Source organism: Eleutherodactylus coqui, chromosome 4, assembly GCF_035609145.1.
Source record: "Eleutherodactylus coqui strain aEleCoq1 chromosome 4, aEleCoq1.hap1, whole genome shotgun sequence".
NCBI lineage: Eukaryota > Metazoa > Chordata > Amphibia > Anura > Eleutherodactylidae > Eleutherodactylus > Eleutherodactylus coqui.
Genome location: NC_089840.1, coordinates 194,964,119 through 194,975,558, shown reverse-complemented (window position 1 = coordinate 194,975,558; position 11,440 = coordinate 194,964,119).

The window sequence follows — 11,440 nt, the reverse complement described above, 5'->3', positions numbered from 1 at the left end:
AGTGATTAGGGTGCACGACTCCTTACGTACTCTGTTTAACTTACATCAGATATGGCACTGGTGGCACTGAAGCAAAGACTGGTGCACCATTTCTATGGTCAATGCTTCAATATTACTATGCCTCATGCGTTGCCTTTATATAGTTAGTATACCATTGAGCTGAGGTATGCATGTAGTTTTAATCTGAAATAAAATACTGTACTGTATGTGCACTGTACAAGGTGGTCATAAGAACTGCTGTTTACGGTCTGCGCTCACATCCATGTTCCCTCCCAATAAAAGCAGGGTGACTTTGCTGTACTATTTTACCAGATGACTAATGACTGCTCTGAGAATTCCCAATCTGGCCTAATTAAAAGGGTGTGGCTAGCCAATCACAGTATATTTGGCATACTTATTATTGCACTTTGCCAATTTTTGGAGAAAACATTGCCCACAGCTATCACATGGGGGCTTGCAATGCAAGCTTTACATGGCTGTATTAAACTCACTTGCCTACTTTCATGATCCACATAGTAAGTTTTTCATAAACAAGTCCTGACCTCAAATACTCTCACCGTGTCATACCCAGGAGAAAATACTGTAACTCAAATGGGGCAGTTTGCTTGTAAAAAAAAAAAACACACCAAAAAGTGCATTGGTGAAACTATGTGTGTTTCTACTGTTTGTAGAAAATGTGGCCAAAAAGGCGGTTTTTATTGCAACCAAACAGCCCCGTGTGAATGGAGGGTTATGTGGAGATTTCACCCTTTTCACTTCAAGCGCAGATTGAGGCCGTATTTACAAGGCTGATAGCAAGTTGCGCCCGAGATTCTCAGGTGGACTCAATCGCATAGAACACGGACATCGTGCCTTGTGTGGGATGACGCACATTTGCCTGTACTACTCTGATGCGAGACTCGCACGTGAATAGGGCACACTACGATTTTTCTGTCTCGCAGCATCGCCTATGGAACTAGACCTATTGCAAACAGTGGGGTCTATTTACGTTCAAGTTTTGTGCATCTAACAGTGCAGAAAAATCACGAGAGAATGTCTGCCTAGTAAAAGTTGGCCTAACTTGCCAAATTTATGCATAACACACATGTAAATTAAATGTATGGCTAGTTTGGCATTCCAGACAGTGCCAATTTATACTAAATCTTGTTGTACTCTAGTGAATTTGGGGTGTTTGGTCGCATTCACACACACACGTTCTATAAGACTGAATTTAGTTTTTAAAGCAGAAACCCATCAAACTAAGGGTGGATTCAGACGACCGTATATCGGCTCGGTTTTAACGCCGAGCCGATATACGGTGTCCTTGTCTGCGGGGGGGGAGGGGGGGAGGGATGGAAGAGCCAGGAGCAGGAACTGAGCTCCCGCCCCCTCTCCGCCCCTCTGCACTATTTGCAATTGGAGGGGCGGGACGGGGGGGGGCAGAGCTAAGTGCCGGGACTTAGTTCTGCCCCTATCTCGCCCCCTCCTATTGCAAATAGTGGCAAGGGGCGGAGAGGGGGCGGGAGCCCAGTTCTTGCTCCTGGCTCTTCCATCCCCCCTTCCTGCACACAAGGACACTGTATATCGGCTCGGCGTGAAAACCGAGCCGATATACGGTCGTCTGAATCCACCCTTAACTTGTGACGGGTCATACATAAATGTGAGAAGTGATTATCCCATGTATCATTTCATACCAAAAGTCCTGAAAGGCTGTTAAAAGTTTATTTTAAAGTATCTAGCATTGTTTGTTTCCCTTTGTGCTACTGCTGATCTGTGCTGTTGGGTGAAGTCTCCTTGCCCCTCTGGTAGCTGCAGATGTTTATGTGGATTTACTTATGGAAAATTTCCGCAATGCTTGCACATACCCTGAGGGCTCTTTCACACAAGCGTATATCGGCCGCCGTTTTCACGGCCAGACAACGTACGCTACAATCTGAGGAGTAACAACTTGTGGACAGGCGCACAAATCTAACGTTTTTGCTCCTGTTCAGGCGGCATGGGCCCGGCACATATATGCCGAGGCCGCCATGCTGCTGCCCCTTCCGCCAGCTCACCTTCTCTCTCCTGGCTGTCTGCAATGGGAGGGGCGGAGATAAGCTCCCGCCTCCTCCCCGCCCCTTGTCTGCAGCCAGCAATGGGAAGAGACGAGATCGGGCTGCACTTAGCTCCACCCCCGTCCCACCCCCTCCCATTGCAATCAGCCAGAGAGATGGGGAAGGGAGTTTAGCAGCTTGACTGCTAAACTACCTCCCACCTCCGGCTGCTATTATTGGCTCCCACAGCAGCCCATGCAGTGGCCGACTTATTCCGTCCAAAAGATAGTTTCAGGACTATCTTGTAGGCCTGACGTAAAAGTACCCAGCGCTACATGGGCCGGCTGGGCGCTTTTACGTCGCAGGAATACGGCCATGTGATCTGATGTATTGGAATCCAATGCATCACATTGTAGAGTATATCGGCCGACCGTGAAAACGGCGGGCCGATATACACTCGTGTGAAAGAGCGCTTAGGGTATGTTCACACAGCGGATTCTGCCGTGGAATTTTCCATGCAGAAACCCGACAGTAATCCGCGGCCATTCTGCTGCAGATTTAGCCCAGTCAATGAGTAAAAGCCGCATGCGAACTTCAGGTGCGTTTTCTGCAGGTAGAGGTGACATGTCACTTCTTTCTGCGGATCTGCACAAAAATGCATCAGAAATTCTGCACGTGGGTTTTCCTATAGATAGGGATTCGTGTTCAGGTCCGAGGCAAAAATTGTGGCAGAATACACTGTTTTACCAACAGATTCGGAGCAGATAATTCTGTTGCAGAATCAGGGCAGATTCATACCTTTAGATTCCATCCACAAGTAATAGATTTTCAGATCCACATCAAAATCTACATACGACACATGGATTTTGAAATGGATTTAACCTCCTCACCTGAAGAGGCAAAATCCCCGCTGCAAATCCGCAGCATAAATTTACATACTGCAGATTTAAAATCAGATCAGTTTACTCCGCGGCAGCGTGGGCATGAGAGTCCGTGAAATTTTAGCCTTACTCCCGTTACTGTAAAATGTTTCAGATTTTCAGCACCCATTTCCACTGCAGAAACCCCCCAGTATTAGTCCAACACATGAACATACCCTTAAACAGCCTTTCCATACACACTGCTTTAGGCCGCCTGCAGACGAGCGGGTCGGATCCGCCGGCGAGAATTCTCGCCGCGAGACCCGACCCGAGCGCCTGCAGAGACGAGCGCGTACTCACCCGCGCCCGGCGGCCCCGGCTCTTTCCTGTGCTGGCTCCGGCGCATGCGCAGACCGGAGCTGGCAGCCGGGTGAGTGACGTTTCTGTGCGAGGCTCTGCGAGCCCCGCACAAAAATAGGACATGCCGCGGTTTGTTTGCCGCGCGAGATTTCGCGTGGCCAAACCGCGGCCGTCTGCATAGGAGTGCGTATTGTAATGCACTCCTATGCAGGCTTTGAGCGGCGGAAATCCTGCGGCGGGATTTCCACCCGTGTGCAGGCGGCCTTACTCATATAATGCTTTTTCACAGCTTTACTAGTTTCACCATGAAAGCCTGGTGCATGAGACCTAAGAGATGAGGTTACTTGATTAATTAGTCCATAGCATTTATTTGCTAATTGTTTCATTAAATTTGCCCAAAGCAACTAAGATGCGTTCTACAGACCGGCCAACATGCATAAAGACATTGTATCTTGTATACATTCATAGCTTGAAAGCTTGTGTAGACCCAATACATGATTTTACCCCCTTAGGTGAGAAGTGGACTGAGGCAAGACAAGAGCTTTTCACCTCCTGGTGTAAACAAGAATATTTCAATCTGATGACATACAGGGGGGTTCTTTACTGTAAGAGCAGTGATATGATCCTTCAGACTTCTTTAGAGTTAATTGGTTCTAGGTACATTTATAGAGTTTCTTGATTCATTTATTCAATTGATTAGTTCTCAGTTCAATGCGTTTCCCTGTATGTAACAGCTCATTAGGAACCTTCTCTGGATAGAGCTAGAGGCGGTAGATATCATATGAATGAACCTAGAACCAGTTAACTCTAATGAAGTCTGAAGGATCATATCGCAGGTCTCTTGGCGTGAATGAATGAGGTTATTCTGAATAGTTTAGCCCATTCACTTCCATCGAACTGACCAATGCAATATAACCGATCAGCTAATTTAAACCCCTACTCCGGTGACCAGCGCCACTAGCCTCATCTGTTAACCCCTTAGTGACAGCCCCATAGTCTTTTTACGTCCTGCCCTTGCAGGACGTGTATGGAGGGAGAAAGTGCCCCTATCTCCCTTCGTACAGCGCAGGTGTCAGCTGTTTTTTACAGCCGACACCCGCGGGCAATAGCTGCAATCGGCCACACAGCCGATCGTGGCTATTAATCCTTTAAATGCAGCTGTCAATTCTGACAGCGGCATTCAAATCTCTCGACCGATATTCGGGGGTACCGTACGCCCCCCGCGCGCGCGGTGAGATTGGGAGAGCCGTGCAGGTGTCATGGCAACCGCGGGCCTTCTGAAAGGCCCCATGTCATGGCTTGGTAGGCTGCCTGTCAAAATGCAGTATGATGTAATGCTATGGCATTACATCATACTGCAGGAGCGATCAAAGCATCGCTGGTTGTTGTTCCCTCTGGGGACTAAAAAAAAGTGTAAGAATAAAAACAGTAAAGTTTCATTAATTATTTTTTTAAAAAGTAATAAAAGTTAAAAAAAAAAAACCTTTTGCCATATTTTCAATAAAAGAATCTAAATAATAAAGCAAAAATACGAGTATGGTATCGCTACGCCCATAAAAGTCTGATGTATCAAATTAATGCATCATTTACCTCGCACGGTGAACGATGTCCGAAAAAAAAAAAAACAGCAATGCTCTTTTTTGGTCATATTATCTCCAAGAAAAAATGTAATAAAAAGCGATCAAAAAGTTTTTTTATATTCAAAAATGGTACCAACTGAAACGACAGGATGTACCGCACTAAATGAGCCCTCACACAACTATGTCAATGGGAAAATTAAAAAGTTATTGTGCGCAGAAAACGGAGACAGAAAATACTTTTAAAAAATTAAATTTTTTTGAAACAAAATACAAGTAGTACAGCAAAAAAACCCCCCCCAAATTATGTTTGGTACTGTAGCAATCGTACTGACCCATAGAATAAAGTTATCATGTCATTTTTGTTGCAGCTTGTGTGCCGTGGATACAGGTCGCACCGAAAGTTTGCGGAATGCTGTTTTTTTTCTATTTCTCTCCAATTAGAATTTTTAAAAGTTTTTTAGTACATTATATGGTACATTAAATAGCACCATTGAAAAATATAACTGGTCCCGCAAAAAACAAGCCCTCATACAGCGACGTCGATGGATAAATAAGGAGTTACGATTTTTTAAAAGGGAGGAAAAAACAAAAATGGAAAAAAGCAAAAGCTCCGTCACTAAAGGGTTAAGGAACTGGCTAACGGGATCTAGGTTTCTGATGAATGTGCAGGGGATCCTTCTATTTGGATCATTGACACAATAATCTATGACAGCTGATTGACTATACGTTCCTGAGTTTCACAGCTTGAGGGTGCATTCACGCGAACGTATATCGGCTCGGTTTTCACGCCGAGCCGATATACGTCGTCCTCGTGTGCAGGGGGGGGGGGAGGCTGGAAGAGCCCAGGAGCAGGAACTGAGCTCCCGCCCCCTCTCTGCCCCTCTGCACTATTTGCAATGGGGAGAGGCGGGATGGGGGCGGGGCTAATTCACACCACTTAGCCCCGCCCCCGTCTCGCCTCCTCTCATTGCAAATAGTGCAGAGGGGTGGAGAGGAGGGGGCGGGAGCTCAGCTCTTGCTCCTGGGCTCTTCCAGCCTCCCCCCCCCCCTGCACACGAGGACAACGTATATCGGCTCGGCGTGAAAACCGAGCCGATATACGTTCGTGTGAATGCACCCTGATATTGCGCTCGCCCATGTGAGATTAGCCTTATGGATGACGGCCTGTTTACTGTGAATGGAGGAAGGATCTTCGGCCCGCTCCGCCGATATTCATCAGCGATAATTATCACTGGTGAATGTCGGCGGAGTGGAGCCAAAAGTCATGGGATAGTGCTATGTCCAAAGATTATGAAGCTGTGTAATCTCAGGGGCCCACTGTGGACCCCTATATAAGGGCCATATAACACGGTATGACTCGTCTGTCACAGCACGATTATAAACGCTCCTGTGTAAAAGCACGAATGATACTTGTTGCGCCTAACAATTCAAACCATGCGAAACAGCTCTTATATAAAAACACGAATGATACTCACTGCATCCAGAGTCGTACTGTGCGAAAAGGCCCTTATATAAACGCATCAACGATACACGCTGCTTCCGACGAGTCATACCATTTGAAAGGGTCCTTATATAAAGGCAAGAACGATTCTTGCTGCGTCCGACGAGTCATATTGTGTGAAACGGACTCTATATAAAAGCACGAACGATACTCGCTGCGTCCAACGAGCTGTACTGTGTGAAAGGGCACTTATATGTGTCCACAGTGGTCACCTGAGGGAGCACCGCCTCATAATCTCTGGACATGAAGCTATCCCTTGACTTTTGGCACAGAGCTGCACATATCACCCCTCAATGAATACAGGAGGGGGCAGCAATGTACATGGCCCACTCAGGCACCCCGCTGTACACTATCAGCCCTTGTTGGTGCCAGTGGTAGACCCCTGTCCTCTTCACCCCGCTGTACCTCTGGGTACACTATCAGCCCCTGCTGTTCCCTCACCCCGCTGTACCACGGGGTACACTATCAGCCCCTGCTGTTCCCTCACCCCGCTGTACCACGGGGTACACTTTCAGCTCGTGCTATCCTCTCAACCCGCTGTACCACGGGGTACACAATCAGCCCGCCTCCTCACCCCGCTGTACCACGGGGTACACTTTCAGCTCGTGCTGTGCTCTCACCCTGCTGTACCACGGGGTACACTATCAGCCCGTCCCCTTACCCCACTGTACCTCGGGGCACACCATCAGCCCCTGCTGTCCTCTCACCCCACTGTACCTCGGGGTACACTATCAGCTCGTGCTGTCCCCTCGCCCCGCTGTACCTCGGGGTACACTATCAGACTGTCCCCTCACCCCGCTGTACCTCGGGGTACACTATCAGACCCTGCTGTCCCCTCACCCCGCTGTACCACGGGGTACACTTCCAGCTCGTGCTATCCTCTCAACCCGCTGTACCACGGGGTACAGTATCAGCCCGCCTCCTCACCCCGCTGTACCACGGGGTACACTTTCAGCTCGTGCTGTGCTCTCACCCTGCTGTACCACGGGGTACACTATCAGCCCGTCCCCTTACCCCACTGTACCTCGGGGCACACCATCAGCCCCTGCTGTCCTCTCACCCCACTGTACCTCGGGGTACACTATCAGCTCGTGCTGTCCCCTCGCCCCGCTGTACCTCGGGGTACACTATCAGACTGTCCCCTCACCCCGCTGTACCTCGGGGTACACTATCAGCCCCTGCTATCCCCTCACCCCGCTGTACCACGGGGTACACTTTCAGCTCGTGCTATCCTCTCAACCCGCTGTACCACGGGGTACAGTATCAGCCCGCCTCCTCACCCCGCTGTACCACGGGGTATACTTTCAGCTCGTGCTGTGCTCTCACCCTGCTGTACCACGGGATACACCATCAGCCCGTCCCCTTACCCCACTGTACCTCGGGGCACACCAACAGCCCCTGCTGTCCTCTCACCCCACTGTACCTCGGGGTACACTATCAGCCCGTGCTGTCCTCTCGCCCCGCTGTACCATGGGGTACACTATCAGCTCGTGCTGTCCCCTCACCCCGCTGTACCTCGGGGTACACTATCAGCCTGTCCCCTCACCCCGCTGTACCGCAGGGTACACTATCAGCCCCTGCTGTCCTCTCACCCCACTGTACCTCAGGATACACTATCAGCCCCTGCTGTCCTCTCACCCCACTGTACCTCGGGGTACACTATCAGTCCCGCCTGTCCCCTCACCCCGCTGTACCTCGGGGTACACCATAAGCCCCTGCTATCCTCTCACCCCACTGTACCACAGGGTACACTATCAGCCCCTGCTGTCCTCTCACCCCACTATACCTCGGGGTACACTATCAGCCCCTGCTGTCCTCTCACCCCACTGTACCACGGGGTAGACTATCAGCCCCTGCTGTCCTCTCGCCCCACTGTACCACGGGGTACACTATCAGCCCGTGCTATCCTCTCACCCTGCTATACCTCGGGGTACACTATCAGCCCCTGCTATCCGCTCACCCCACTGTACCACGGGGTACACTATCAGCCCCTGCTGTCCCCTCACCCCGCTGTACCTCAGGGTAAACTATCAGCCCGTCCTCTCACCCCGCTGTACCACGGGGTACACTATCCGCCCGTGCTGTCCCCTCACCCCGCTGTACCTCGGGGTACACTATCAGCCCGTCCTCTCACCCCACTGTACCTCGGGGTACACTATCAGCCCCTGCTGTCCTCTCGCCCCGCTGTACCTCGGGGTACACTATCAGCCCGTCCTCTCACCCCGCTGTACCTCAAGGTACACTATCAGCCCGTGCTGTCCCCTCACCCTGCTGTACCTCGGGGTACACTATCAGCCCCTGCTGTCCTCTCACCCCGCTGTACCTCGGGGTAAACTATCAGCCCGTCCTCTCACCCCGCTGTACCTCGGGGTACACTATGAGCCCGTGCTGTCCCCTCACCCTGCTGTACCTCGGGGTACACTATCAGCCCGTGCTGTCCCCTCACCCCGCTGTACCTCGGGGAACACTATTAGCCCCTGCTATCCTCTCACCCCGCTGTACCTCGGGGTACACTATCAGTCCCTGCTGTCCTCTCGCCCCGCTGTACCTCGGGGTACACTATCAGTCCCTGCTGTCCTCTCGCCCCGCTGTACCTCGGGGTACACTATGAGCCCGTGCTGTCCCCTCACCCTGCTGTACCTCGGGGTACACTATCAGCCCCTGCTGTCCTCTCGCCCCGCTGTACCTCGGGGTACACTATCAGCCCGTCCTCTCACCCCGCTGTACCTCGGGGTACACTATCAGCCCATGCTGTCCCCTCACCCCGCTGTACCTCGGGGTACACTATCAGCCCCTGCTATCCTCTCACCCCGCTGTACCACGGGGTACACTATGAGCCCCTGCTGTCCTCTCACCCCACTGTACCTCGGGGTACACTATCAGCCCCTGCTATCCTCTCACCCCTCTGTACCACAGGGTACACTATCAGCCCCTGCTATCCTCTCACCCCACTGTACCACAGGGTACACTATCAGCCCCTGCTATCCTCTCACCCCACTGTACCACAGGGTACACTATCAGCCCCTGCTGTCCTCTCGCCCCACTGTACCTCGGGGTACACTATCAGCCCCTGCTGTCCTCTCGCCCCACTGTACCACGGGGTACACTATCAGCCCCTGCTGTCCTCTCGCCCCACTGTACCACGGGGTACACTATCAGCTCGTGCTGTCCACTCACCCTGCTGTACCTCGGGGTACACCATCAGCCCCTGCTATCCTCTCACCCCGCTGTACCTCGGGGTACACTATGAGCCCCTGCTGTCTCCTCACCCCGCTGTACCTCGGGGTACACTATCAGCCCGTGCTATCCTCTCACCCTGCTATACCTCGGGGTACACTATCAGCCCCTGCTATCTGCTCACCCCACTGTACCACAGGGTACACTATCAGCCCCTGCTGTCCCCTCACCCCGCTGGACCTCGGGGTAAACTATCAGCCCGTCCTCTCACCCCGCTGTACCACGGGGTACACTATCCGCCCGTGCTGTCCCCTCACCCCGCTGTACCTCGGGGTACACTATCAGCCCGTCCTCTCACCCCACTGTACCTCGGGGTACACTATCAGCCCCTGCTGTCCTCTCGCCCTGCTGTACCTCGGGGTACACTATCAGCCCGTCCTCTCACCCCGCTGTACCACGGGGTACACTATCCGCCCGTGCTGTCCCCTCACCCCGCTGTACCTCGGGGTACACTATCAGCCCGTCCTCTCACCCCACTGTACCTCGGGGTACACTATCAGCCCCTGCTGTCCTCTCGCCCCGCTGTACCTCGGGGTACACTATCAGCCCGTCCTCTCACCCTGCTGTACCTCGGGGTACACTATCAGCCCCTGCTGTCCTCTCACCCCGCTGTACCTCGGGGTAAACTATCAGCCCGTCCTCTCACCCCGCTGTACCTCGGGGTACACTATGAGCCCATGCTGTCCCCTCACCCTGCTGTACCTCGGGGTACACTATCAGCCCCTGCTGTCCTCTCGCCCCGCTGTACCTCGGGGTACACTATCAGCCCGTCCTCTCACCACGCTGTACCTCGGGGTACACTATCAGCCCGTCCTCTCACCCCGCTGTACCTCGGGGTACACTATCAGCCCGTGCTGTCCCCTCACCCCGCTGTACCTCGGGGTACACTATCAGCCCCTGCTATCCTCTCACCCCGCTGTACCTCGGGGTACACTATCAGCCCCTGCTGTCCTCTCGCCCCGCTGTACCTCGGGGTACACTATGAGCCCGTGCTGTCCCCTCACCCTGCTGTACCTCGGGGTACACTATCAGCCCCTGCTGTCCTCTCGCCCCGCTGTATCTCGGGGTACACTATCAGCCCGTCCTCTCACCCCGCTGTACCTCGGGGTACACTATCAGCCCGTCCTCTCACCCCGCTGTACCTCGGGGTACACTATCAGCCCCTGCTGTCCTCTCACCCCGCTGTACCTCGGGGTACACTATCAGCCCCTGCTGTCCTCTCACCCCGCTGTACCTCGGGGTACACTATCAGCCCCTGCTGTCCACTCACCCTGCTGTACCTCGGGGTACACCATCAGCCCCTGCTATCCTCTCACCCCGCTGTACCTCGGGGTACACTATGAGCCCCTGCTGTCTCCTCACCCCGCTGTACCTCGGGGTACACTATCAGCCCCTGCTGTCCTCTCACCCCGCTGTACCTCAGGGTACACTATCAGCCCGTGCTATCCTCTCACCCTGCTGTACCTCGGGGTACACTATCAGCCCGTGCTATCCTCTCACCCTGCTGTACCTCGGGGTACACTATCAGCCCCTGCTATCCTCTCACCCCGCTGTACCTCGGGGTACACTATCAGCCCGTGCTGTCCCCTCACCCCGCTGTAGCTCGGGGTACACTATCCGCCCCTGCTGTCCCCTCACCCCGCTGTACCACAGGGTACACTATCAGCCCGTCCTCTCACCCCGCTGTACCTCGGGATACACTATCAGCCCCTGCTGTCCTCTCGCCCCGCTGTACCTCGGGGTACACTATCAGCCCCTGCTGTCCTCTCGCCCCGCTGTACCTCGGGGTACACTATCAGCCCGTGCTGTCCCCTCACCCCGCTGTACCTCGGGGTACACTATCAGCCCCACTGTCCCCTCACCCCGCTGTACCTCGGGGCAACTATCAGC